The sequence below is a fragment of the Giraffa tippelskirchi genome, chromosome 9 (genome assembly GCF_054371585.1).
Source record: "Giraffa tippelskirchi isolate mGirTip1 chromosome 9, T2T-mGirTip1v1.2.pri, whole genome shotgun sequence".
Lineage (NCBI taxonomy): Eukaryota > Metazoa > Chordata > Mammalia > Artiodactyla > Giraffidae > Giraffa > Giraffa tippelskirchi.
The window spans coordinates 85,066,646-85,091,832 of NC_137283.1; the positions used below are offsets into that span (position 1 = coordinate 85,066,646).

Below are 25,187 nucleotides of genomic sequence, written 5' to 3' on the forward strand. Positions count from 1 at the left end.
TCAGCAGTCTGAAAGCACCCAAAATGGCCTTGTCTGCAAAGCATGGAGCCTCCCCCTGTTCTGGATGAATCAACAAAAATTAAAATAGTAAAATTTTCAGGGCCAACTATGTTAGGGCTTTCCACATAGTGCTAGTTGTAAAGAATCTGCCAGCCAATGAAAGAGATGCAAGAGATGTAGGTTTGATCCTTGGGTAGGGAATAGCTCCTAGAGAAGGAAATGATAACTCATTCTAGCTTTCTTGCCTGGAAAATTACATGGATAGAGGAGCCTAGTGGGCTACAGTCCATGGGACTGCAGAGAGTCGGACCCAACTGAGTGATGGAGCACATATACCAGATTTTGCTAGGAAATGTGGTGATTAAAAATATTCTTTAGAGTCTTTAGCTTATACTTTCAAAGAACCTACAATCCAAATACAATCAAGTTTATTAACTGTACACAGGCACACAGTAACACCACTTTGTTTGTTGCTGTTGTTGTGTGTTATTACATGATACTGAGTTATGTTCCTCCCATTGAAAATAATGACTCTGGCTTCTCCTCTTCCTTCTGATTCTTCATGGTGTTGCTTCTCAAAGACCAATGATGCATTCGCTTCCTGTTTCTTGAGTCTCCCGCTGGTAGCATCTAGTGTGAAACATTAAGCTTGAATCCAGACTTCTCTGGGAACTTCCTTCTCAAATGCCTTTTATCCTCATTGACACTCCTCCTGGATACCTCATTGGCTTCCCAATACCAGTTTACCCAAAAATGACCATGATTCTACCTTACTAAAGAAAATTACACTCAACATTCTGACAATATTTGCAATCTACTTTCAAGCCTTTCAGCCCCCTTCATCTTGATTTGATTTCTCCCTTGGGTGCTTCCTCCATTAAGATCTGGGCTATACTTTGTACCTGTTTTCTTCTCTGCCATCCACCAAACCACTCTAAGGCAATCGAGTTATCTTTCAAAGTTTTATTTCAGTCTCTTATCTGGCTTTTCTGCTGATTGGGAAGCATTTCCTTTCACTTAAATCTAGAGACAGAAAGTCCAGAGGGAGTACAGTGCCTCTATGATACTGTCAATGCCTCAGCCTTCATCTATCTTCCTTCTCCATTATCTTTAGAGCATGTTTTTCATTTTCTAGTAGCAAGACGGTGGCTGCAGCTCCAGCCATCATATTTGACTTCCAGAAAGGAAGAACAAGGAAAGAGGAGGTAAAGGCAATATGGATTAACAGAGTCAGCCCCCTCAAAGAGATTTCTTGAAGACCTCATTCTACAACTTTCCTTTTCATAACATTGGTTACCCTAGTTTTCAAGGAAAATGACAAATTTTTTTATTTGGGAAAAATAGCCACTCTCAAAATACAGATTCTCTCAGTGAAGAGAAACAGTTCAGTTCAGTTCAGTTCAGTCGCTCAGTCGTGTCTGACTGTTTGTGACCCCATGAACCGCAGCATGCCAGGCCTCCCTGTCCATCATCAACTCCTTGAGTTTACCCAAACTCATGTCCATTGAGTCGGTGATGCCATCCAGCCATCTCATCCTCTGTCGTCCCCTTCTCCTCCTTCCCTCAATCGTTCCCAGCATCAGGGTCTTTTCAAATAAGTCAGCTCTTCACACCAGGTGGCCAAAGTACTGGAGTTTCAGCTTTGACATCAGTCCTTCCAATGAACACCCAGGACTGATCTCCTTTAGGATGGACTGGTTGGATCTCCTTGCAGTCCAAGGGACTCTCAAGAGTCTCCTCCAACACCACAGTTCAAAAGCATCATTTCTTCTGCGCTCAGCTTTCTTTACAGTCCAACTCTCACATCCACACATGACTACTGGAAAAACCATAGCCTTGACTAGACAGACCTTTGTTGACAAAGTAATGTCTCTATTTTTTAATATGCTATCTAGGTTGGTCATAACTTTCCTTCCAAGGAGTAAGCGTCTTTTAATTTCATGTCTGCAATCATCATCTGCAGTGATTTGGGAGCCCAGAAAAATAAAGTCTGTCACTTTTTCCACTGTTTTCCCATCTATTTGCCATGAAGTGACAGGACCAGATGCCATGATCTTAGTTTTCTGAATGTTGAGCTTTAAGCCAACTTTGTCACTCTCTTTCACTTTCATCAAGAGGCTCTTTAGTTCTAGAGAAAGGGTTATTAGATATTAATCAGGTATCTAGCTTTACTTAATTTTAGCAAAGATAATTTGTTCATTCATTCAATTCAAAACTTTTATTCCCAAACTCCTAATCTGTAAAAAATTAGGAATTTGGGGTTAAAGTGTACTCACTATTATATATACAATAGATAACTAATAAGGACCTACTGTATAGCACAGGGAACTATATTCAATATCTTGTAATAACCTGTAATGGAAAAAAATCTAAAAAAGAATATATATGTATAACTGAATCACTTTGCTGTATGCCTTAAACTAACAAAATATTGCAAATTAACTATATTTCAACAAAAAATTTTAAAGACACAAAACTTGTATTTATTTTAAATGTTGAAGATACTTGGAAAGATTGAAGGCAGGAGGAGAAGGGGAAGACAGAGGATGAGATGGTTGGATGGCATTACTGACTCAGTGGACATGAGTTTGAGCAAGCTCCAGGAATTGGCAAAGGACAGGGAAGCCTGGCATGCTGCAGTCCATGAGGTCACAAAGAGTTGGACATGACTGAGCACCTGAACGACAGCAAAAATACTTGGAGAATAGAGATTAAAAAAGACACAATCATTGTCCTAGAGGATATCACAGATAGCTCTCAGTACTGGAAAAATAAACAGATAATTGTAATGCTATACATATATATATATACGTATATATATGTGTATAAAATGCAGCTAACAGGAAAGCATTTTTAAACATGAGGCTATTGCATTGGGAGCACAAAGGAGATGTCATGAATCTTCACTTGTGGGTATGTGCTCAGTCACTCAGTCGTGTCCAACCCATTGTGACCCCACGGACTGTAGCCCACCAGGCCCCTCTGTCCGTGGGGTTCTTCAGGGAAGAATACTGGAGTGGGTTTCCATTTCCCACTCCAGGCGATCTTCCCAACCCAGGGATCAAAACTACATCTCCTGTATTGGCAGACAGGTTCCTTACCACTGAGCCACCTAGGAAGCCCAGCATGTTGGTAGTGTTTGGTAAACATTTGCTTTAAAAGAGAATGAAATTTGGGACAGCAAAAATAAAAAGAAAGAAAAAGAGTCGGAGTGGGGATTAGAAAAGAGCAGGCCAGTGTATGAGAGCATCATGTGCTAAGAAATAGGATGGTGAGTTTAGGATGTTCAGGCAAGTTCGAGAGCTTGGTATGATGGACACATAATGACCCAACTGGAAACACAAAAGAGTTAATGCTTAGACAAGAAGCACCAGGGAAATCCTATGGAAGCACCAGGAATTTTCTATAATAAGAGAAGATGTGCAGCTTTTAACCTGAAGGGAAAAATCAACTCTTTGAAGGATATTAAGCAAAGCATTAGTTACTTTGATTTTTGCATTTGGAATATAATTAATGTGGTGGAGTGGAAAATGGCTTGAAGTGTGTTGGGTATGGAGAATGGAGGCAGTAAGGAGGCCCAGCACCACAAAGCCAGACAAGACGTAATAAGAATCTGAACTAAGGTGGTGGTGGCTATGGGAACAGAGTAGGAGGGAAAATTTAGGAGGTGTTCACACACTTCGCTTCCTCCTTTACCCTCTGCCACAGTCTGTTTCCCCTATGGAATCTCCTTCACTATTCCTTCTTTCCTTGCCTTCTTGCTCTACCTGTCCAAATTCCATGCATCTTTTAAGATCTATGGAAATATTTACCCTCAAACTTTTCTCTTCTCTACCCTAAGTTTGGATTATCCTTCCTTCTAAACCCTTTTTTTTTCTTTCAAATATTACCTGCACTAGTATAAATATGAGATACATTTTATTGATCCCAATATATTTTAAGACATTCAAGCACAGGAGGGTGTCTTACTCATCTCTTTGTATTCCCAGATTCATGAACAATTTTGAGGACACTGTGGGCAGTCAATAAATGTTTAAAAATGAATGAAGACCATATGATTACAAGATGAACTATAGCAGAGAGCTCTGTTCTGGGATTTAACCAGTGCTGACTTTGTTAACTTGATGACCTTGCCAAATAATTCACCTTTTGGTCAGCAGCTTCAGCGTGTAAGGAGACCGTGATGTTTTTCCTTCCTCAATTCATTTGTGTCACAAATATTTGTTGAACACCTGCCTATGACCACTTTGTTCAATATTGGGAAAGCAAGCATGAACAAAACATAATCTCCACAGCAAAGGAAGATCAATCTAGAGAGGCACATAAACTGATCAGAGGAAGTAATAGTTATAGAGTCTTGGATATCATTAAGGGGAAGGGTGTGGGGGGGGCGGGGGGGGTGTAGGTTAGAGTTCAAAGAAATAACAGAAGAAAGAGAGAAAGGTAGGAAAGTTTTAACATGTCCTTGAGTCTGGAAAAATGAGTATGATTATGCTACATAAGAAAAAGAAAAGAGCATTTCATCAGAGAAAGTGGCATGAGCATAGCTGCCTGTAAGAATCCTTGCATTTTGGCCTGGCCCCCCGTGTAGAATGGAAGATTGTCAGGAACAAAAAACTGATGCTAAGCCTTGAAAAATTCATGGAAAGTGCTGAAGATTCATGGACTAAAGTTTCGTGCTTGAAGTCTCAAAATGTTCTTACTATCTGTTTATATGTTTTCAGCTGAATTTGAGGTGCCAAGTGTTAGAATAATCATGCTTGTTGGTTCAAGGCAACTCTATAAATTTTCCCCTCATCCTACTGTGCCAATTCTAACTCCTTCCCAAAGCATCATGCCATCTAAAGACATAAACATTAATGCAGTATTATTAACTATTGGACAGTTGCATTTTAATATCCCCAATTCCACCATAATGCCTTTTATAGCTGTGTGGCTGTGCGTGTTTCTGGTCCAGAATATCTTCAAGGCCCACACACTGCAGCGGAAATTTCATGCCTTCTTTCTCTAATTGCCTGTAATCTAAAACTGTCCTCTGCCTTTTTGCTTTAATTTTCATAACATCAAATCTTTGATGAGAGTAGGCCAGTTTTCTTCTAGAAAGCCCAACTATTTAATTTTTCTGATCGTTTCTTCTTGGTTAGGTTCAATTCAAACATTTTTCAAGAATGCTGTGCAGATAATATCTTTGAGTCTATGTCTTCTGCATATATAGTAGTAGTAGTAGTAGTAGTAGTAGTAGTAGTAGTAGCAGCAGTGTTAGTCATTCAGTCTTTGACTCTTTGCAACCCCATGGACTGTATACCTCTAGCCTCCTCTGCCCATGGAATTCTCTGTATACATATATGACATTTTGGAGGGTTAATTTCTTACTCTTCTCCTTCAACAAAGATTTGAAAATCTACCATGACTGCTACATACACTTAGTTTTCCTGCCTTTGACCTCAGGAAATGCTTCACACTGGGCTGTATTTCTCAGCATACCATCTATCCATACCTCAAGTGATGGGGATAGAGGTTGCATCTGTCTCTTGGTGATCAAAGACAACACCAGGTGAATAACTGCATTCATACCCCCCAAATATAGGTTTTTAAGTGGAGGAGTAATATGATCAGATACGTGTTTTTGAAAGATCACATTTGTACTGGTATCTAAGATCTAGTTGAGGGGACAGAGTAGAGCCAGGAAAGCAGCTCAGAGACAAATAACACTGCCGATGAGAAAGATGAGGCAAGGGGGGCTTAGGTCAGCACTAGTCATTGTCATGGTGAGAAGGAGAACTTGTTTAAAGTTGTGTTCAACTCTTTGTGATCCCGTGGACTGTAGCCACCAGGCGCCTCTGTCCATGGGCTTTCCCAGGCAAGAATGCTGGAGTGGGTTTCCATTTCCTTCTCCAAGGATCTTCTTGACCCAGGGCTCGAACCCAGGTCTCCTGCATTGCAGGCAGATTCTTTACAGCTGAGCCATCAGGGAAGCCTGAGAAGGGGGAAGAGGGACATGAAAGAAGCAGAATTAATAGAACATTACTGAAGGTTCCATTATTATTCAAACCTACTTATTAAGCTCTTTCTCCATTTGGGAAAAATCTTCCCTTTTCACTTATCACCCAGTCTCCCTTGTGGTGTTGAAAAGGAAATGAGTATTGGAACTGAAATTTTTTAGGGAAGGTTAGAAAATAAAGTTAATGTCCTTAATTATTTGCATAGTGAGACCTATTAACTCTAAGAGGAAGGAATGACTGGCAAAGCAGTGGTGCTCCAGAAGCAGGTTCTGGAAAACTCCAATGCCTCCCAGACTAAAAGAAGCTTGACCCTGGGGTGCAGTCCATAGTTTAAATCATTTGGAAATGTCCAGAAAATTATGCTTTTATCCCATGCAGCCTATGTATAAGGAAGCCAAATAGCAAATTTTGGTCAGAAGAGGAATAAAGAAATCTACTGGAGTGTGGTAGTTAAGAATATGTTATCTCAAGAGTTAAAATGGATGAGTAGCAAGCACTAGGAATCTGATTTTCCACGTAAATAACGTCTGTCTGATGTAACTACTTTGGAGCTATAGACTGTTAAAAGCTTGCAATATCTACAGGATGTCCTGGATAGTTAAATACCCTTCATTCTGGTCAATTTCAGACCTTGGGGTAGCAGAGCAGTAGCAAGTACCTCTCCTATAGCCCATAGCCACAGGGCAGGCAGAATTCACATGTTCCTGGAGCACTTTGCTGGCAGCTTACGGAAGTCACAGTGGGCAATAAGGATTCTCTCCTCCAAATATTGGGCATCTGTTTTCTGATTGCTGATTGTTGCCACCTGATTGTGGAGGTCAGACACAAAGAAAGGCAGAAATTGTTACAAACTTTTCCTCTTGCTGAAGTGACTTCCAAGGATTTCAAGACCCAGTGTCTGTGGGTTTTGATTTTTTATTTTTTTTCTCTTTCATTTTTTTCTTCGTCGTCTTTTGGGAGCCAGGAAATTAAGGATTAGGACATTCAAAAGCAGTTGCATATAAAGGGGAATTTGGAAAGTCTTTGCACATGCCCAGGGAAATGTGCAGATTCAGAAAAGACCTAAGACCGTAAGTTTCCATCTCAGGCTTATTGTAGGTCCAGAAAAACCCTACAATAAGAAAACATGTGAACCAAACTAACAAACAAACAGAAAAGAAAACGAGAAACTCCCAGCATCCTGGGAAAGAGAAAATCTCTCATCTCCAGTTAACAAATGATTCAAATGTACATTTTTAAACAACAACCACAACCACCACCACAACAAAAGCAAAACACAAATAAAGAAACACTAAGTGTGGTATATTCAAAGAAAAATAAATCAACAGAAATTTTCTCTGAGAAATACCAGATAGCAGACATAAGAGACAATAGCTTCATACGTAGCAGGATGATTAGTATAAAAAAAAACAAAAAAATGAAAAACTGTCAGACAGTGACAAGTGTTGGTGAAGAGGAGAATTTGGCACTCCTGTACACTGCTAGTAGTCATATAAAATGGTGCAACTGCTGTGGAAAATACTATGGTAGTTCCTCCAAAAATGTAAAATAATGAATTACTATATGCTCCAGCAATTTCACTTCTGAGTATATACTCAAAAGAATTGAAAGCAAGAACTTGAAAATATATCTGTACTCTCATGTTCATAGCAGGTCTATCAATACAACCAAAAGATGGAGGCAACAAAGAACTCATCAGGAAATGAACAGATGCACATATTTTAGTGTATACCTACAATGAAATATTACAAAAACAGCCTTAAAGAAGAAAAAAACAAGATATGGAATGAAAGTCTCTCAGTCATGTCCAACTCTTTGCAACCCCATGGACTGTAGCCCGCCAGGCCCCTCAGTCCATGAAATTCTCCAGGCAAGAATACTGGAGTGGGTTGCTGTTTCCTTCTCCAGGGGATCTTCCCAATCCAGGGATGGAACCCAGGTCTCTCACATTACAGGCAGATTCTTTACTGTCTGAGCTACCAGGGAAGCCCAAATCAGATGCATGCTGCTAATTGGATGAGCCTTGTAAAAAAAAATATTAAACCAGTAGCAAAAGGACAAATACTGTGTTATGACACTTATATTAAGTACCTAGAGTATTCAGATTCATAGAAACTGAAAGAAGAATGAAGGTAGTCATGGGAATGTGTGGAAGTTATAGTTTAATGGGTAGAGTTTCAGATTTACAAAGTGAAAGCAGCTTTGGAAGGCAATGGTGATCATGGCTGCCCAACAATGAAAATACACTTAAATTTATTGGATTGTTAAAATGGTAATTTTTATATTATTTGTTATCATAATTAGAAATTAGAACATTTATTCTAGAGCCAGAGAGCCTGCGTGTGACCTTGACTCTCACTCACCAACTGGGTGACCATAAGCACATTACTTCACTTCTGCTCCCTTATTTGCTTGTTTGTCAAATAAAGAAAATAATATTCCTTGATTTATAAGTTATTATGTGGATGAATTGAGGTAAAATATGCAAAGCACTTAGAAGTTCACCCATAAAAATGCTCAAAAAGAACTAGAAAGTAATTTATCAAGAAAATTATATAAAAAAGAAACACAGTTGCTAGCTATTTGGATTTAAGTAAGGATGGCTTTACATTCTTATGGTGAATATTGAAGACATATCACACTTATAAAACTATTATAATTTAGACCCATTTTTTTTTTTTCAGAAATAAGGTTTATCTAACACCTGTGTGTAGAATTGAATGTGATGTTAGTTCACCCATTCCAGTTATCTCATGGCTCTGTAATTCGATCAGTTTCCTGATGTAATACTGTTTTCTTAGAATAAATCATTATGGAAAACAAAATATTTTTCCACATTCCCAATCTCTTTGGCCATCCACGGAACAGTGTTCTTCAAGCTGTAGAGCTCAATCTTTTTCAGTGGGACAACAGTTATTTTTTAATGGTAGAATATCATTAATCAGCTTATGTCTTCATTACTGTAATTGTTAGGTTTGGGGACATCTTGTAAGTGAAATCTCAGTCTATTGGGATGTGATTTAAAAGATGTATAGGTTATGAGAATGGGTTTATATATCATGAGGTGAAAGTGAAGTCGCTCAGTCATGTCTAACTCTTTGTGACCCTGTGGACTGTAGCCTACGAGGTTCCTCCATTCATGGAATTTTCCAGGCAAGAGTACCGGCTGCTGCTGCTGCTAAGTTGCTTCAGTTGTGTCCAACTCTGTGTGACCCCATAGACGGCAGCCCACCAGGCTCCCCCATCCCTGGAATTCTCCAGGCAAGAACACTGGAGTGGATTGCCATTTCTTTCTCCAATGCAGGAAAGTGTAAAGTGAAAGGAAGTCCGACTCCTAGTGACCCCATGGACTGCAGCCTACCAGGCTCCTCTGTCCATGGGATTTTCCAGGCAAGAGTACTAGAGTGGGCTGCCAGTTCCTTCTCCAGGGGATCTTCCCTACCCAGGGATCGAGCCTGGGTCTTCTGCATTGCAAGCAGACACTTTTACCATCTGCCACCAAGGAAGCTCCGAGATAAGTTATAAATTCAGGCTGGGTCTATGAGTTCTATGATCTAGGAGCCTCATTTTGTAATCACTTTAATACAGTGAATAATACTTAGTATAAACATGGCTTTAAGATTTATAAGAAACCATGAATGTACGTAAATCTCTGCAGTAGGCTACATTATAACCACTATTCATGAATAACCGCTAATTATCTCTGAAAGAGGATTATGTCTTCCAAATCTGATGACATCAGACTTAGCCACATGTCTTGACTTGCTTTCAGTGTATGTGAGTGAAATGTGTTTCATTTGGGGGCAAATGCCTTACAAACCAGCATATAGTTCTCCATGTGCCACAAGAAATGGCAATGTTCTAGATAGAATCTACTTCATCATCTTAGGTTCTGGGTGAAGATAACATGTAGCAGAATCACAGCTGACTTAGAATGAGAATGTATGCTTAGTGGAAGCAAAAATTAAAGTGCTGATGATTTTATAAAACAAATAAGTGGAATAAAATAGTAAGTAATAGAAAACATAAGGCTAAGGGTGAGTATCATTCTATGATGCTTTTGTTCATGCTACAGTTGTGTATGTGTGTGTGTCTGTACCAAGATAAGATTAAAAAATGTATTTATTGTGTGTCAGTGAAAAATAACTTTGAAAAACAAGATGGGGATTTAGAGGTCAAGAGGAATCATTTCTATTTATAATGTTACTTAGAAAACAAAGTGTGATTGATTCACATAATAATGCTTGTTGTTGTTCAATCACTAAGTCGTGTTGGACTCTTTGCAACCCCCAAAACTACAGGATTGCAGGCTTCCCTGTCCTTCCCTATCTCCCAGAATTTGCTCAAACTCAAGTCCATTGAGTCAATAATGCCATCCAACCATCTCATCTTCTGCCACCCCCTTCTCTTGTTGCCCTCAATGTTTCCCAGCATCAGGGTCTTTTCTAATGAGTTGGCTCTTCACATAAAGTGGCCAAAGTATTGGAGTTTCAGCTTCAGCATCAGTACTTCCAATGAATATTCAGGGTTGACTTCCTTTAGGGTTGAATGGTTTGATTCACATAATACAATGTATGAAAGAGTTCATGTATTTCAGGCAAAGTGTAATTTTTAACTCAGTTAGGTCATTGCCTCAATAATTCAGTTTTAACTCAGTGTATTACAAATGAATTTCTCCACCCTTCAAAAAGGAATAAACTAGATGTATTTGATCACTTGGCCTCAATTATCACATAGAGTTCTGGAAAGTTTTATTCCCAGGAGCAGAGACACTGCACATTTCCTTCAGTGGAAATGTTCCAGGATGACCCTGGGTGGCCTTCTGCTCTGTCCATACAGAAAGGGTGTCTGTATGGAAATAAGAAGGTTCAAATCGACTTATGAAGTCCTGTCTCTCTCTCAGGTCCTGACATTCTGTAGGAATGCAAGCTTCTGGCCTTGGGCAGCAGGCACTGGAGGGCTTGTGCTTTCATTGACCTGTTCCTGCTGCTTCACATTATTGATACTGACACTTAGCTGGGTTTCACATCTTGATGTCATGCTATTTTCAGCCACTTGGCAGCAAACGCCAACCCCTGTGCATCCATTTTCCACTTCTTAGCTATTTAGGACATGACTAAATTGTAGGAAGCTCAGGGGAGAGAATTTAAGGAAAGCATTCCATATGAGACTGACATGGCAGAAATACTAAGGGACTGAGAATCAAGAGAGAGTGGCCACTGATCTGACCAAACAACTGCCAAGTCCCACTCCCTGTGCCTAACATGCTGAGCAAGGTGCTGCAGGGCATCACACCAAGGGCAACATTTCATGGAGCTGAGCTATAGATCTCCATGTAGATAACCCAGTTCATCTCCGTGACCCAGTTCCCTTTCTACAAGCATGTCTGACCACCTACATTCAGAAATGCAAGCAAAACACTCTTCTCAGCTTAGAGAAAAACAGAGGCAGTATCTAGTATTGCCAACCTAGTATTATCCTCTGCTTAAGATAAAGGGAAAGGTGTAGTTCGAGGCAGCAAATATACTGAAGGGTCTATTATGCATCAAACCTTGTGCAATAATGGTGGATGCAAAGATAAACAGACACTACATCTGCCTATGTGGATGGGCTCATATTCCAGCTGGGGAGTTGGGCCTAGAAATTGATAATTTTACCACTAGATGGCAAGAACTAAGATATTCATGTATATAAAGTGCTGTTAAAAAGTATATAACTGAAATCTGAATGTTCTCTAGTGAAGAAAATCTAAACATTCTCCAATTATATGCAGTCAATATTTATTTCTCTCTGGTTTTTGAAAGCAAAATGGAAAAATTTACCAAATAAAATACCTAAGAATTACAAGCAATATAATTACTCTAATACTAGTAAGTTAGTATCAACAAAAGTGCTTCTAATAAATATAAATCATTATTTGTGAAATACAATGTTTTATTTTAAAAAAATGTTTATTCAAGTATCCACTTGCATTTTCTGCACTATTTTCATTTTCATGGTGTTTTTTGTTTGGCTTTGTTTCGTTTTAGGCCATGCCATGCAACATCCCCCCTTCATGGATCTCTGCCTTGTTGTGGTGAAGGGGCTTGTGTAACTCAATGAAGCTATGATCCATGCTGTGCAGGGCCACCCAAGACTGACGGGTCACAGCAAAGAGTTCTGACAAAATGTGATCCACTGGAGGAAGGAATAGCAAAACACCTTGTATACTTGCTGTGAGAACCTCATGAATTGTATAAAATGCCAAAAAGATATGACACCAAAAGATGAGTCCCCCAGGTCTGAAGGTGTCCAGTATGTTACTGGGAAAGAGAGAAGGAGAATTACCAATAGCCCCTGAATGAATGAACCGTCTAGGCCAAAGTAGATATAGTTCTCACTTGTGGATGTGTCTGGTGTTGAAAGTAAAATCAGATGCTGCAAAGAACAGTATTGCATAGGAATGTGGAATGCTAGGTTCATGAATCAAAGAAAACTGGACATGGTAAAACAGGATATGGTAAGAATAAACATCAGCATCCTAGGAATTAACAAACTAAAATGGATGGGAATGGGCGAATATAATTCAGATGACCATTATATCTACTACTGTGAACAAGAATCCTATAGAAGAAATGGAATAACCCTTATAATCAACAAAAGAGCCTGAAACGCAATACTTGGGTGCAACTTCAAAAGTAACAATGATCTCGGTTCATTTCCAAGGCAAGACATTTACATCACAATAGTCCAAGTCTATGCCCTTACCACCCTTGCTGAAGAAGCTGAAGTTGATCAGTTCTATGAAGACCTAGAAGACCTCCTAGAACTAACACCTAGAAAAGATGCTCTATTCATTATTGGGGATTGGAATGCAAAAGTAGGAAGTCAAGATATACCTGGAGCAACAGGCAAGTTTGGCCTTGGAGAACAATATGAAGCAGGACAAAGACTAACTGAACTCTGCCAAGAGAATGCAATAGCTGAAGGAAATACCCCTTTTCAACAATACAAGATACGACTTTACACATGATCGTCACTAAATGGTTGATACTGAAATCAAATCGATTCTTTGTAGCCGAAGATGGAGAAACTGTATACAGTCAGCAAAAACAAGATCTGGAGTTGACTATGACTCAGATCATCAGCTTCTCATAGCAAAATTCAGGATTAAACTAAAGAAAACCAGGAAGAACAGTAGGCCAGTCAGGCAAGACTTAAATCCTGTATGAATTAGCAGTTCAGTTCAGTTCAGTCACTCAGTCGTGTCTGACTCTCTGCGACCCCATGAATTGCAGCACGCCAGGCCTCTCTGTCCATCACCAACTCCCGGAGTCTACCCAAACCCGTGTTCATCGAGTCGGTGATGCCATCCAACCATCTCATCCTCTGTCGTCCCCTTCTCCTCCCGCCCCCAATCCTACCCAGCATTAGGGTCTTTTCCAATGAGTCAACACTTCGCATGAGGTGCCCAAAGTATTGGAGCTTCAGCTTCAACATCAGACCTTCCAATGAACACCTAGGATTGATCTCTTTGAGGATGGATTGATTGGATCTCCTTGCAGTCCAAGGGACTCTCAAGAGTCTTCTCCAACACCACAGTTCAAAAGCATCAATTCTGCGGCGCACAGCTTTCTTCACCGTCCAACTCTCACATCCATACATGACCACTGGAAAAACCATAGTCTTGACTAGACGGACTTTTGTTGGCAAAGTAATGTCTCTGCTTTTAAACATGCTATCTAGGTTGGCCATAACCTTCCTTCCAAGGAGTAAGCGTCTTTTAATTTCATAGCTGCAGTCACCATCAGCAGTGATTCTGGAGCCCAAAAAAGTAAAGTCTGACACTGTTTCCACTGTTTCCCCATCTATTTCCCATGAAGTGAAGGGACCAGATGCCATGATCTTAGTTTTCTGAATGTTGAGCTTTAAGCCAACTTTTTCACTCTCCTCCTTCACCTTCATCAAGAGGCTCTTTAGTTCTTCCTCACTTTCTGCCATAAGGGTGGTGTCATCCGCATATCTGAGGTTATTGATATTTCTCCCGGCAATCTTGATTCCAGCTTGTGTTTCTTCCAGCCCAGCATTTCTCATGATGTACTCTGCATATAAGTTAAATAAGCAGGGTGACAATATACAGCCTTGACGTACTCCTTTTCCTATTTGGAACCAGTCTGTTGTTCCATGTCCAGTTCTAACTGTTGCTTCCTGACCTGCATACAGGTTTCTCAAGAGACAGGTCAGATGGTCTGGTATTCCCATCTCTTTCAGAATTTTCCACAGTTTATTGTGATCCACACAGTCAAAGGCTTTGGCATAGTCAATAAAGCAGAAATAGATGTTTTTTGGAACTCTCTTGCTTTTTTGATGACCAGCGGATATTGGCAATTTGATCTCTGGTTCCTCTGCCTTTTCTAAAACCAGCTTGAACATCTGGAAGTTCACGGTTCACGTATTGCTGAAGCCTGGCTTGGAGAATTTTGAACATTACTTTACTAGCATGTGAGTTGAGTGCAATTTTGCGGTAGTTTGAGCATTCTTTGGCATTGCCTTTCTTTGGGATTTGAACGAAAACTGACCTTTTCCAGTCCTGTGGCCACTGCTGAGTTGTCCAAATTTGCTGGCATATTGAGTGCAGCACCCTCACAGCATCACCTTTGAGGATTTGAAATAGCTCAACTGGAATTCCATCACCTCCACTAGCTTTGTTCGTAGTCATGCTTTCTAAGGCCCACTTAACTTCACATTCCAGGATGTCTGGCTCTAGGTGAGTGATCACACCATCGTGATGATCTTGGTCGTGAAGATCTTTTTTGTACAGGTCTTCTGTGTATTCTTGCCACCTCTTCTTAATATCTTCTGCTTCTGTTAGGTCCATACCATTTCTGTCCTTTATCGAGCCTATCTTTGCATGAAATGTTCCCTTGGTATCTCTAATTTTCTTGAAGAGATCTCTAGTCTTTCCCAGTCTGTTGTTTTCCTCTATTTGTTTGCACTGATCGCTGAGGAAGGCTTTCTTATCTCTCCTTGCTATTCTTTGGAACTCTGCATTCAGATGAGAATATCTTTCCTTTTCTCCTTTGCTTTTCTCTTCTCTTCTCTTCCCAGCTATCTGTAAGGCCTCCTCAGACAGCCATTTTGCTTTTTTGCATTTCTTTTCCATGGGGATTTTCTTGATCCCTGTCTCCTGTACAATGTCACGAACCTCTGTCCATAGTTCATCAGGCACTCTGTCTATCAGGTCTAGTCCCTTAAATCTATTTGTCACTTCCACTGTATACTCATAAGGGATCTGATTTAGGTCATACCTGAATGGTCTAGTGGTTTTCCCTACTTTCTTCAATTTAAGTCTGAATTTGGCAATAAGCATTTCATGATCCAAGCCACAGTCTGCTCCCGGTCTTGTTTTTGCTGACTGTATAGAGCTTCTCCATCTTTGGCTGCAAAGAATATAATCAATCTGATTTCGGTGTTGACCATCTGGTGATGTCCACGTGTAGAGTCTTCTCTTGTGTTGCTGGAATAAGGTGTTTGCTATTACCAGTGCATTCTCGTGGCAAAACTCTATTAGCCTTTGCCCTGCTTCATTCTGTACTCCAAGGCCAAACTTTCCTGTTACGCCAGGTGTTTCTTGACTTCCTACTTTTGCATTCCAGTCCCCTATAATGAAAAGAACATCTTTTTTGGGTGTTAGTTCTAGAAGGTCTTGTAGGTCTTCATAGAACCATTCAACTTCAGCTTCTTCGGCGTTACTGGTCGGGGCATAGACTTGGATTACCGTGATATTGAATGGTTTGCCTTGGAAACGAACAGAGATCATTCTGTCGTTTTTGAGATTGCATCCAAGTACTGCATTTCGGACTCTTTTGTTGACCATGATGGCTACTCCATTTCTTCTAAGGGATTCTTGCCCACAGTAGTAGATATAATGGTCATCTGAGTTAAATTCACCCATTCCAGTCCATCTTAGTTCGCTGATTCCTAGAATGTCAACGTTCACTCTTGCCATCTCCTGTTTGACCACTTCCAGTTTGCCTTGATTCATGGACCTAACATTCCAGGTTCCTATGCAATATTGCTCTTTACAGCAATATTGCTCTTTACAGCATCCGACTTTGCGTCTATCACCAGTCACATCCACAGTTGGGTATCGTTTTTGCTTTGGCTCCATCCCATCATTCTTTCTGGAGTTATTTCTCCACTGATCTGGATTTATTTCTCCACTGAATTAGCAGTAGAGGTTAACAAATAGATTCGGGACTAGATCTAGTTAGCAATGTTATTTCTCCACTGATCTGGATTTATTTCTCCACTGAATTAGCAGTAGAGGTTAACAAATAGATTCGGGACTAGATCTAGTTAGCAATGTGCCTGAAGAACTATGGACCAGAGGTCCTTAATATTGTACAGGAGGTGATGAACAAAGCCATCTCAAAGAAAAATAAAAGCAAGAAGGCTAAGTGGTTATCTGAGGAGTCTTTATGAATAGCAGAAGAACAGAGAGAATTGAAAAATAAGGGAGAGAGGGAAATGTACATCCAATTAAATGCAGAGTTTCAAAGAAAGGCTACATGAGACAAGAAGGACTTCTTAATGAACAGTGTTTAATAATAGAAGAAAACAACAAAAGGGGAAAAACTAGAGACCTCTTCAGTAAAATTGAAACATCAAGGGATCATTCCACCCAAAGATAGGTGCAATAAAGGATAAAAATGGTAGACCTAGTAGATGCTGAAGAGATCAATAAGAGATGGAAAGAACACATGGACGAACTGTATTAAAAAAAAAAAATCTTAATGAACCGGATTACTACAATGGTGTGGTTAGTCACCCAGAGCCAGACATTCTAAAGTGCAAAGTCAAGAGAGCCTTAAGAAGCCCTGCTCTTAATAAAGCTAGTGGGTGCGATAAAATTCTAGCAGAACTATTCAAATCCCTAAAGGAGGATACCATCAAGGTTTTACATTCATTATGTCAGCAAATCTGGAAGATCCAGCAGTGGCCACAGGATTGGAGAAAGTCAATCCTCATCCCAATTCCCAAGAAGGGTAGTACCAAAGAATGTGTTAACCATTAGACAATTGCACTCATCTCCCATGCTAGTAAGGTCATGCTTAAAATCTTACATGCTAGGCTTTAGCATTATGTAAGCCAAAACTTCCAGGTGTCCAAGCTGGGTTTAGAAAAGGAAAAAGGAACTAGAGATCAAATTGCCAATATTCATTGGATTATAGAGAAAGCAAGGGAATTTCAGAAAAAAAAAAAACCAAAAACATCTATCTCTGTCACCAGCTATGCTAAAGCTTTTGACTGTATGAATCCTGACAAACTGTGAAAAGCTCTTAGAATGATGGGAAAGCCGCATCATCTTACCTGTCTCCTGAGAAACCTGCATGCAGATCAAGAAGCAACAGTTAGAACTCTGTATGGAACAACTGATTGATTCAAGATCAATAAAGGATACGAAAGGTCTATCTGCTGTCACCCTGTTTGCTTAACCGATATGCTGAGCACATCATGAGAAATGTTGGTCTGGGTGAGTTACAAGCTGGAATTAAGATAGATGAGAGAGACACCAACAACCTCAGATATCCAGATGCTACCACTATAACGGGAGAAAGTAAGCAGAAACTAAAGAGCCTTATGATGAGGGTGAAGGAGGAGAGTGAAAGAGTGGGCTTAAGACTAAATATTAAAAAAAAAGAACCCTAAGATAATGGCATTTGGCCCAATTACTGCTTGGAAAGTGGAAGGGGAAAAGGTGGAAATAATGACAGATTTCCTCTTCTTGAGCTCCAAAATCTCTGTGGATGGTGACTGCAGCTATCAGATCAGAGGATGTTCACTTCTTGGCAGGAAAGTGATGACAAACCTAGACAATGTGTTGAAAAATAGAAACATTACTCTGCCAACAAAGGTCTGTATAGTCAAGGCTGTGGTCTTCCCAGTGGTCATGTATTGTTGTGAGCACTGGACTGTAAAGAAGGCAGAATGACGAAGAACTGATGCCTTCAAACTGTGGGGCTGGAAAAGACTCCTGAAAGTCCCTTGAACAGCAAGGAGATCAAACCAGTCAATCTTAAGGGAGATCAACCCTGAATATTCACTGGAAGGACTGATGCTAAAGCTGAAATTCCAGTATTTTGGTCATCTGATGTGAATGGCTGACTCACTGGAAAAGTCCCTGATGCTGGGAAAGATTGAGGTCAGAAGGAGAAGGCATCAGAAGATGAGATGGCTGGATGGCATCAATGATGTAATGGACATGAACTTGAGCAAACTCTGGGAGATGATGAGGGACAGGGAAGCCTGGTGTGCTGCCATCCATGGGGTTGCAAAGAGTTGGACACAACCGGGTGACTGAACAACAACAAAATTGCAACACCAAGGACATCAATTCCCTTAACAGGGATTGAACCCATGCCCCCTGCATTGGGAGTGTAGAGTTTTAACCACTGGTCCAGACCACCAAGGAAGTCCCGCAGTGTTTTAATTTTGATATATTTTATTATATATGCAACTGACATTATATTCTTCTCAAATATATGTTTAGTGAAATAATTTGTATATAGTTCTCTATAACTAAAAGATTTTTCAGAAACATAAGCAAATTGTGTTAAAATTCTGTGTCTAATCTCAGACTCAGAAGAACAGAATGTTCAAAGATTATGTAGAGAAAAGCTCTACATATATATTTAACTAGTGTAAATGTTTGGAGAAGGAAATGGCAACCCACTCCAGTGTTCTTGCCTGGAGAATCCCAGGGATGGCAGAGCCTGGTGGGCTGCTGTCTATGGGGTCTCACAGAGTCGAACACGACTGAAGCGACTTAACAGCAGCAGCAGTGTAAATGTAACCTCCTAGAGGGCAAGGATTGTTGTCTGTCTCCTTTTCTGATGAAAGTTAACATAAAGGGTATGTTGCTGTTCAATAAATTGTGAGTAAATAAACAGCTTGTAATGACTAGTCATAAAACAGTATTATTTAAAATAAATAAATATGCAGAATTTCACTTCATCCACAGACACTTAAAATTTTATTCCCTAGAATGATGACATTGAGTTATATAAATTTCAGGTACAAAATATAGGTGTGCATCCCATGCAGCATTTAACACTGTTTTAACTGAAGCTTGTGTCATATTATTATAGGTTCCCTTAGTCACATTCTTATTGTCATTAATTGCACTTCCTTCTCCCTCACTCCACTGCAACCACCTAATGAATACTATATTTAATGTCCTTTAAGTAAGAAAACCAAATGGGGGTGGCGAGGAAGAATTCAGGAAATATTGTTCACATAGGCTTTATGAGAAAAGTGGAGAACATTTAACCAAATGTATATTTTCAGGAAACTAGAGCAAAACGTCAGGGACAGAATCTTAACTATTTAGGCCAAAATCTAAGGAAAAGTGAAAAAATGAGTGACAGAATGAAATGTACATGCCATATAAAAAAGAGGAAATGATACAACTACCAAAAAATGAGAAACAAAGGGAAATAGAGTTTGTTAGGTCAAGTGATATAGTTAATTTCCAAATCTTTAATAATTGAGAAAAAAACATCAATTAAAATTAGTAAATGCAATATATTGTGACAGAGATAAGGTCAAGGAAATATGATTTCAATAAGTGTAATTAGAACATCTATCTTCTTTTTACCTGTCCTTAGAAAATATACAAGGAATGATCAGGGCTTCCCTGGTGGCTCAATGGTAAAGAATCCACCTGCCAATGCAGGAGAGACAGGTTTGATTCCTGATTGGAGAAGATCTCACATGCCTCGGACCAACTAAAGCCCATGGATGGCAACTATGAGCCTATGTTCTAGAACATGGGGAACTGCAACTACTGAGCCCATGAGCTGCTACTACTGAAGCCGGTGAGCTCTAGAGCCTGTACTCCACAAAAAGAGAAGCCACTGCAATGAGAAACTCTCGCATCACAGCTAGAGAGTAGCCCCTGCTCAACACAACTAGAGAAAAGCCCGTACAGCAATGAAGACTCAGCACAGCCAGAAATAAATAAATAAATAAAATTATAAAAGGACCAAATATAAAAGCCACACAGGTAATTTACTATTAGTAAATTCCAAGTGAACAAAAATAAGTAACAAATCTAATATTCTATTAAATAAAAATAGAAATTACCTTTATAAAAGGAAAAATCCTCCTAGTTAAAGATCTTAAAATTTTATAAGAAACTGCTGATACAGGGGGAAGGTCAAATAAATTTTATAAGGTTTGTAAAAAAGAATGACAAAGAAAACAGTATGTATCAGAATCGCTGGGATACGTGTAAAACAGTACTTATGGGAGCATTCATAATATTAAATTGCATTAAATTGTATTAAATGTACTCATGCAGATATAAATTAAGCATATAATTGTAAAATGTTAAAATAAAGCCAAAATAAACTGAAAGAATGAATTAATGAGATAAATTTAATAAGTTAGAAAACAGTAAAACAAATTTTAAAAATCTACTTTTTTGAAAGTCGGCAAAATAATTCAACCACTAGGTACTAGATCATGCAATCAAAGAAAAAATAAGACAAATTACAGATATATAATGTAATAAGTAAAAAATGAAAAAGATCACAGAAATTGACTAAAGTTTTAAAACTCATAAAAACTACTCTGCATAATTCTTTGAAAAGATATCTTGAATGAAATGGAAGTTTTCCAAGGAAAATGTAATTTATTAAAGCAGTTTATAATTTATTAAAACAGATTAGACAGTGTATTTTTACATAGTAGTACAGGAAAAATTGCAAATGAGCTAAACCTCTCCTTTCCAAAGCACTTGTTTCCAGGGTTACCAAGAGGGGACTTTTATTGAATGTTTAAAGATCAGATTCTAATATTTAAATTCTCCCAGAACATAAAAAGTAGTAAAGATGTCTTTTTTTAAAATAAAACAATGCAATGTTTATACCAAATAATCAATGAAATAGCAACTTACGCTTTGCTAACAGCAAAATTCTCTAAGAAATTATAAAAGATCTTAGAATATGGGCAGGAGGAAATATATAAGACACAAACTTATTATTTTAATATATTACCCTCCTACAGATAGTAACATTTGTCTGAATCTTGAAAAAAATGTGTTAAAATCATGCTGCGATTTTTTTTCAGCATATATTTCCTTTCAGACCCAAGTTTTGTACTTTTAAATGTTATCTTGATTTATAATTTCTTATTAAAAGTCTCTTTTCCTTTCGTTTCTGTAATTATTTAGGCCTCTTCCTGACAACTCTTTGGTTCCAGGCAAGAAATTTGAAATAATGCCTTAAGATGGAATCACACAAAATGCATTATTGTTGAGCTCATATTGGACACATTTAAATTCAGTATTTATTATATTTTAGGCATATAAAATTGAATATAAAAATAAAATATGACATTAGTCTTGCTGCTTCAAAGGTTAGAGGTAGGATGTTGTACTGCTTTTAGTAGAACTTAGCTGTTTGTTAGACTATGGTGTCATATTTAAGGAGAGGTCATTGAGGAAAGCTATAAATGTAAATTTAAATGATGCAGCATTTTCTAGTTACCTAGAAAATATATCAATTTTCTTCATTTAGCTTTATTATCCCAAAGATTTTATTTATGAGATTGTTAATTGTATTTTGGGCTTCTGTGGTGGCTTTTCTGTCTGGTAAAGCATTTGTCTGTAATGTGAGAGACCTGGGTTCGATCCCTGGGTCGGGAAGATTCCCTGGAGAAGGAAATGGCAATCCACTCCAGTACTCTTGCCTGGAAAATTCCATGGATGGAGGAGCCTGGTAGGCTACAGTCCATGGGGTTGCAAGAGTTGGACACAACTGAGCAACTTCACTGGTTAATTGTGTTTTGACAGAATTTAGCAATAAAGATTTTATGAGAGTTACTGAAAAAATTCTGATTTGTAAAAAAATATTTAATTTGGTTACATTTATAGAATACAACTCTGAAATCTAGAAAAAAATTACTTTTACATAGAAATATGTGTTTTTACCACTTTTTACTTGATCCAAACTCTGATTTGGATGATGTGGGAAATCATGAACTCAGGCAGTAACTGTGAAAAGTAACTTAGAGGTTTGGAGAAGCAAATTTTAATAGAAGTGTACACAAAAACTGAAGCCACCATTTCTATATTGGAGCTCAAGTTATCCAATTTAGCTGTCAACTGGACTGCTAAATCCATACTTTTTCTATCCATAGGCCAACCGGTCTTCAGTGAACCGATGAACAGAGCAATGTCACATCACATCTGCATATAATGTCATATTGTAGCTATTCATTAAAATGATCCTTTTAAAACTCAAGGCAGATCATGTCATTCCTCTGCATGAATCTTGAATGGCTTTTCATCACAGAGTCCAAGTCCAAGTCCAATAATCCCTAAGCATGATCAACACTTTGCTCACCACCATCGTTCTTTATGATCTCATCTTCTGCTTGCTCTGGATTACCAGCTGGACCTCAAATATGCATGGTTTATTTATTCTTAAAAGATACATCACAGTTTACAACTATTTAATATTTTGCCTGTCTGTCTTCTGATTGGGCCATCCTTCTGCGGTGTCCTGGAGCTCACTTTCATGGCTCCGTTTGGCCAAAACTGGGTAGAAGATGGGCTCAGTTGAGAGGGGTGGCTAGGCCGTTCTTCCCATAGTCTTTCATCGTGGACTTTTTTTTTCTCTATGGCAGTCCCAGGGCAGTGTTCCAAGACCAGAAAGGCAGAAACCATGAGGCCTCTATAGACCTAGAGTCCAGGATGTATACATCTTCACTCCATCTATGTTCTATTGATCAAAGCAAGTCTGAAGGCCTGCTCAGACTCAGAGTAATGAGGAGCTACCAAGAAGTCGTGGCCAGATTGAACCTAGCACATGTAACACGCCATGGCATCATCTGGGAATTTGGCTCACCTTGTTCAAAGGTCCTACTTTCTCATCCAGATCACCCATCTTTCTACATTGGTATCTGTCTCTTTAAGCCTTCCAGTCCCTGACTTCTCCATCTTCCCAGCCTCTTAACTTTTTTGTTTTTCTCTCTAAGTACATGTGATTGATCTTCTGAGCAATCTTTTCACCTGTCCTCATCATTCCTAGTCAGGGAGTTGGGTGAAGATTTTTGGCAGGCCTGAAATCTCACAATCAGGAAGAAATCACAAAATAAAATGGACTGGCAGGTTGTCCTCCACCTGTTCTCAAACTCTAGACTCCACCTGTCAATGGTTTCACCTGTTCCAGGTCAGTCTCTCACCCATCCTCCTCTAAAGCTAGTCCAAACCTCCACTGCTGTGTAACCTCCTTACTCAAACACTATCAAGTCCCGTCTCTCACTCTCAGTAGAAGTGAAAACAGAAATAGTGTCACAGATGTAGGAAAAGAAAACTTACAGTTACCATGAAGGGAAAGAGGGAATGGATAACTAGAAGATAGGGATTGACATATACACACTACTATATATAAAGTTGATAACTAATAAGGACCTGCTGTACACCACAGGGAACTCCACTCAACACTCTATAATGACCTATATGGTAAGAGAATCTAAAAAAGATTGAATATATGTATGTGTATAACTGATTCACCTTGCTGTGCACCTGAAACAAACATAACATTGTAAATCAACTATGCTCAAATAAAAATCTTAAAAAAAAAAAAAAAGCAAACAAGGTCATTAGATATAATCTCTCTCAATTCCTGTTCCAACCTATAGAAGCATCTCAGTACTCTTGCCTGGAAAATTCCATGGATGGAGGAGCCTGGTAGGCTACAGTCCACGGGGTCTCAGAGAGTCAGACACAATTGAGTGACTTCACTTTCACTTTCTTTCACATTTTTCCCTTCAGTCTTAAAAAATAAAGTTCCCTTTCATCCAATTCAAATCTCCGTCCTTTTCCTATGCCCTTGATCCTATACCTGCGTTTGTAATCTGAGAATCTGCATTTAAGACCTACAGAATAGGTGGCTGATGGCCGAGGGCGGAAACCAAAATACACAAAAGGAGAAATAAGGCAATAAGTGGAAGTCATGAAGAAATTAGTATGCAGGAACTGGAAAGTGGAAACTGTGCGCAAATTGAAGCAATAAAGCAAAGAAAAGGATAGTAGATAGAAGATGTTTGTCAGAGAGGGTAGCAGTAGAAGCGATGAACACTAAAGTTAAGGTAATAGTCAAACAAAACGAGAGAGCTACAGACCCACTGCCAGCTTGGAGGCTCGAGAGCCAAGCCAAACACCGTTTTTGTCTTTAGGAGCCTGAGTGTGGCATTCCTAGGTGCTTGTGAGATTCAGATACTCAGACAAGATTCTCATTTTTATTACTGTTGTATATATTCTTTAACAAATTTATTTTCAACAAACCTTTATTGATGGGAATTTGAGTTCAATGTACTTCCTTCCCTGGTGGCTCAGCTGGTAAAGAATCTGTTTGCAGTATAGGAGACCTGGGTTCGATCCCTGGGTTTGGAAGATTCCCTGGAGAAGGGAAAGGCTACCCACTCCAGTATTCTGGTTTAGAGAATTCCATGGATGGTATAGTCCATGGGGTTGCAAAGAGTCGGACAGGACTGAGCGACTTTCACTTTCACTTTATTTCTTTATGAAACACACCCATAATGTTATTCTACAGGTAAGATATTTTGGGAATTCCCAGGTGGCACTAGTGGTAAAGAATCCGCCTGCCAATGAAGGGAATGTAAGAGGTGTGGGTCCCATCCCTGAGTTGGGAGGATCCCTGGAGGAGGGCATGACAACCCACTCCAGTATCCTTGCCTGGAGAATCCCCATGGACAGAGGAGCCTGGTGGGCTACAGCCCATCAGGTTGCAGAGAGTCAGAGTCAGACACAATGGAAGTGACTTAGCACACAGTACAGAAGATATTTTATTATCTTTGTACTAATTCTTTAGTTTTGACTAGGAAACTTATGTATTTTTTTTTGGATGCCTCTTAGAATTGCATCTTCTCTTTTTTGAAGTAGCGTTTTCAGTTCCTCATCTCTCTTAAACAATAACTATTTTATGAAGAAATTGGAAGCAAGAAATTAAGATATCATAACTACAAAAGCAAATCCTCAGTGTAACTTCTGCCAAGTCGCTTCAGTCGTGTCCGACTCTGTGCGACCCCATAGACGGCAGCCCACCGGGCTCCGCCGTCCCTGGGATTCTCCAGGCAAGAATTCTGGAGTGGGTTGCCATTTCCTTCTCCAAT

General features: G+C 39.2%; 1 long non-coding RNA gene across 1 annotated transcript in view; it reads right to left on the minus strand.

The window, feature by feature from the left end:
- Positions 1 to 3,544: 3,544 nt before the first annotated feature.
- Positions 3,545 to 25,187, minus strand: part of LOC145521818 (uncharacterized) — a 33,185-nt gene continuing 11,542 nt past the window's right edge. Inside the window, exons 2-3 of the long non-coding RNA XR_014065714.1 lie at positions 6,661 to 6,807; positions 3,545 to 5,977 (exon numbers count right to left, since the gene is read on the minus strand). This is a non-coding gene — a long non-coding RNA (uncharacterized LOC145521818). The remainder of the gene's footprint in view (positions 5,978 to 6,660; positions 6,808 to 25,187) is intronic.